General features: G+C 46.0%; 1 protein-coding gene across 1 annotated transcript in view; it reads right to left on the bottom strand.

Annotated features, from left to right (window-relative positions):
- The window catches only part of VPS53 (vacuolar protein sorting 53 homolog (S. cerevisiae)), a 174,587-nt gene extending 170,000 nt beyond the window's left edge, over positions 1–4,587 (bottom strand). The window contains exon 1 of the mRNA XM_011999596.1: positions 4,513–4,587. The gene's annotated coding sequence lies outside the window, so the exon portion shown is untranslated. The remainder of the gene's footprint in view (positions 1–4,512) is intronic.
- Between the last annotated feature and the right edge of the window lie 353 nt (positions 4,588–4,940).

Here is a 4,940-nt window from a genome sequence, read left to right as displayed (position 1 = left end):
CTCGACAGGCTCCAGACAGCCACACACACAAGTACGTCCGCTCCTCGACAGGCTCCAGACAGCCACACACACAAGTACGTCCGCTCCTCGACAGGTTCCAGACAGCCAGACACACAGGTACGTCCGCTCCTCGACAGGTTCCAGACAGCCAGACACACAGGTACGTCCACTCCTCGACAGGCTCCAGACAGCCACACACACAAGTACGTCCACTCAACAGCAATATATTCTTACCCTCCTCCTCACGGTAACACTAAATTCACTCTTGATACACTGAACTCTACTTTAAACCATGTACACTCATAATTTACAAGTGTTTACTGTAGGTCCATGAGGTATACAGACGGTTTTTGCCCAAGATCTAACACTAGTTAAATTATAAGCTATTCCACTACTTTCTACTACCTTTTCATTAAGATCCACGGGAATCTGGCTTGGTAGATGACCTGCTAAGTGAAACTCTGAGACTACAGAAGTAAAGACAACCCTATTTCACAAATTTCCTGAGTTACTCTAAGAGACGTGACTATACATTAGCATATACACGGGGCACAAGTAGACAAGACAGAGAACTGAATCTGCGGAACGACAAATATCCTGAGTTTTCAGTAGTTTTAAAAAAATACAGCATATACACAAACACCACAAGAGGTGAGAACCTGGTGGTTTCCTACATAATTTTCAAATCTAACACATCTTTTTGTTTTGGTGAATCAACAACTACTATCTTTATCGTAGCTATTCCCAAATGTCTATCTCCAGCTAATTCCTAAAATTCCCCTTTCATACAAAATGATGAGCTATAAAGGCTTTTTGTGAAATCTCAAAAAAGACAATCACACAGTATATCGTCTTTTAAACTTTATTTTAAAAATCAGTATGTCCATTAAAAAAAGTTTGGAAGGATCTGCCAAGATAGTCACAATAACGGGGATCATGAGCTCCGCACGCAAATACCCAAGTACTTATTTCCACCCGGATGACCTGAGTATGCTCAAACTCGGGCTCACCCTTACACCCCACTCCAGCCCTACTTGCCACTGAAACCTGCTCTTTCTCCTTACACCCAGTAACTGGGTAAAGCGCAAAGCTGCCAATGCCCACCCAGTCAGCCAAATCTGGCTACCTAGAAACCAAAGTTCCAAATCCTTAACTTACGGTCATGCACAGTGGCTCAAATCTGTAATCCTAGCACTCTGAGAGGATGAGGCAGGAGGGTGGCTTGAGGCCAGGAGTTCAAGACCAGTCTGGGCAACACAGCAAAGCCCAGTCTATTAAAAAAAAATTAAAAATCAGCTGGGGCTGGGCGTGGTGGCTCGCGCCTGTAATCCCAACACTTTGGGAGGCCGGGGTGGATGGATCATGAGGTCAGGAGATCAAGACTATCCTGGCCAACATGGTGAAACCCCATCTCTATTAAAAATACAGAAATTAGCTGGGTGTGGTGGTGCGTGCCCGTAATCCTAGTTCCTCAGGAGGCTGAGGCAGGAGAATCACTTGAACCCGGGAGGCAGAGGTTGCAGTGAGCCAAGATCATGCCATTGCACTCCAGCCTGGGGGACAATAACGAGACTTTGTCTCAAAAAAAAAAAAAAAAAAAGAAAAAGAAAATCAGTTCTGTGAAAAATATTTGGGCCAGGTGCAGTGGCTCACGCCTGTAATCCCAGTACTTTGGGAGGCCGAGGTGGGAGGATCACATTAGCTCAGGAGTTCAAGACCAGTCTGGGCTTCGTAGTGAGATCTTGTTTCTACTAAACAATTTTTAAAATTAGCTGTGTGTGGTGGCATGCGCCTGTAGTACCAGCTACTCAGAAGGCCAATGTGTGGGGAGCACTAGAGCTCAGGAGTTCAAGGCTGCTATGATTGTGCCACTGCACTCCAGCCTGGGCAACAGAGTAACACTCTGTTTTAAAAAAAAGGAAGAAAGAAAAAAAGTATTTCACTGAGAGGCATGTGGTCTCCAAAAAACTGGCGACCATAAGCCTAGAACACAGATCTTCCAGGATCCTTGCTCTCCCTCCTCAGCCTCATCTGTGAGTCTCTATTCACGGTGCACATTCTGTGTCTCCTGTTTCTGCGCCTTGGTCCTATGTTTAGAAGGGCTTTCTGTAGTGTCCAGCCCTACGGGGTCTTGTGGGTTTTCTCTTTGTGTGCGGAGACGAGGGATTATAGAAAGACAGACACGGAACTAAGCAGTAGTAGGAAAGACAGCTGGGCCCAGGGGACCACCACCACCAGTGCGCGGAGTCCAGTAGTGGCCTCGAATGCCTGGACGCACTGCTATGGATTGCATACAAGGCAAGGGGTCAGGGAAAGGAGTGTGAGTCATCTCAACTGATGGATAAGGTCAAGCAAGTCACATGTCCACGTGACAGGGGGCCCTTCCCTTTGTGGTAGCTGAAGCAGAGAGGGAGGACAGCATATGTCAGCAATTTTTCTATGCACTCATCAGAAAGATCAAAGACTTTGATGCTTTCACTAATTCTGCTACTGCTGTCTTCTAAGAACTTAAAAGGAGGAGCCAGGTGTACAGACGGAACAGGAAAGTGGACCAGGAGCGTGACCATTGAAGCACAGCACCACATGGGGACATTTAAGCCTCCGGATGACTGCGGGCAGGCCAACTGGTGGAGCAGAATGTTCTCTAATTTCCCCAGGGAAAGGGAGACTCCCTTTCACAGTCCGCTAAGTAACGGGTGCCTTCCCAGGCACTGGCGCTACCGCTAGACCAAGGTGCCTTCAAGCGGCCCTTATCCAGGCGTGACAGAGGCTCTCACTCTTGTCTTCTGGTCACTTCTCACAATGTTCCTTCAGCTCCTAACTCTGTATGGCCTGGTTTTTCCTTGGTTATAATAATGAAACAAAGATTAATACTAAAGACTAATGATTGATAATATCCATATATAATCATCTCTATATCCTATTTCTATTATAACTTTTCTTATTCTATTTCCTTTATCATATTGGAAGAGGTTGCGCCTTCAGTCTCTTCCCTCGGCACCTGTGTTGCTTTCCGCCCATACCTTCCTTCCCTCATCATCCTGGAAGAGACACCTGGCTGCTGGCTCTGTCTAGAATACTGTCCTGCCAGACTGCTGTAAGCTTGACTCCTCCCTGTCCCTCAGGTCTCAGTTTAGAAGGAACCACCTCACAGAGAGCTTCCCATTAAGCTCCTTTATCTAAAGGACCTCCCGCCCATGCATCACGCTCTGTCAGGGAACCTGCTTGGGATCACAGCCACCATGTTTGATCATCTACAGTGTATCTGTTGATTTAGTTCTTGTCTTCCTCCCTACACTAGACTCCATGAGACCAAGACCAGATCTGTCATGTTTACATTTCTCCCTGGTTTCTAAAAATAGTACCTGACACTTAGTAGACATTTAATAAACGATGGCTACATTTTACTAAATGAATACATGAATGAATCTCTCAAGCTCGGCAGACAGGCTACCTCCTCTCTGAAGCTGTCATTTTCCTTGGAAGAACTGGTCTTTGTTTCCTTACCGCACCGTCCCATCGTCACTTACGGCATTCACCAGGGTCTCCCACCACTTGACCCTGCACACCTCAAGGGCATGGACTGGATCTTATTCATCTCTGTACCCCCAGCACCTGGCACAGTGACTGACAACACATGACAGGCACCTACTGAACAAATGCTGACTGAAGAAATGAAAACTAAGCGGGACTCTCGCTGCCCTTCTCCCAACTCTGCTGCTTCCAGTTCTGGTCTACTCCTCACCCAAACACCCGAAAAACAATTTGGAAAGAAAATCCATCTCTATAGGCAAATCACCGGACAAAAAATAATAAAACATAAAGCCTAAAAATTTATCTCTTGAGGCCGGGCACAGTAGCTCACACCTGTAATCCCAGCACTTTGGGAGGCTGAGGCGGGTAGATCACGAGGTCAGGAGTTCGAGACCAGCCTGGCCAACATGGTGAAACCCCATCTCTACTAAAAACACAAAAATTAGCCAGGCGTGGTGGTGAGTGCCTATAGTCCCAGCTACTCACAAGGCTGAGGCATAAGAATCGCTTGAACCTGGGAGGCAGAGACTGCAGTGAGCCGAGACCATGCCATTGCACTCCAGCCTGAGTGACAAGAGCAAAACTCCATCTCAAAAAAACTAATAAATAAAAATAAAAATTTACATCTTGAAATAGAGGTGAAAGTGGCTTCATGATTCTGGGCTTCTCCTGCCTGCCTCACCCCCACCTTTCCCTACTACATTATAAAAATCCCTTCCACTTTCCATTACAACAGAAAATCTGGGAGGACTCTCACAACCTAAGGGTACAATGATTATTAATATGTTCACTATACAATGAATTCCATTCCAACACAGTGTAGCTCACTGCCCCAAGTGGTGACGATGGAGTTTGATTTGAATTTGACTCTCCCTTGTTTATCAAAGGCCGGTAGATGATCTAGTGTAGCACGCAAAGCATGACATTCAGGATGCACCAGAAGCCGCTGAAAGGAAGGAAACCTGAAACTCTACTTACTTGCTCTGTTGGGAACAGGGTATTGATATACTCGACAGCATTGAAATCTGCTCGATCTAGAGGGTCCTGGCTTGGAAACACCTATATAGAAAGAGAGATTATATATAAAAACAGGTAGTATACCGTAAATATATATATATAATTTTAATTTGTCAATTAAAAGGAAAATAAAAAGGGCCGGGCATGGTGACTCAAACCCGTAATCACAGCACTTTGGGAGGCCAAGGCGGGTGGATCACCTGAGGTCAGTCTCTACTAAAAATACAAAAATTAGCTGGGTGTGGTGGTGCACACCTGTAATCCCAGCTACTCAGGAGGCTGAGGCAGGAGAATCACTTGAACCCAGGAGGTGGAGGTTGCATGAGCCAAGATCACACGGCTACACTCCAGTCTGGGCGACAGAGCAAGACTCTGTCTCAAAATAAAAT

The sequence above is a fragment of the Mandrillus leucophaeus genome, unplaced genomic scaffold, assembly GCF_000951045.1.
Source record: "Mandrillus leucophaeus isolate KB7577 unplaced genomic scaffold, Mleu.le_1.0 Scaffold6, whole genome shotgun sequence".
In the NCBI taxonomy this organism is placed as follows: Eukaryota; Metazoa; Chordata; class Mammalia; order Primates; family Cercopithecidae; genus Mandrillus; species Mandrillus leucophaeus.
The sequence above is the reverse complement of the archived record's forward strand: the minus strand, read 5'-3'. Positions and strand labels throughout refer to the sequence as shown.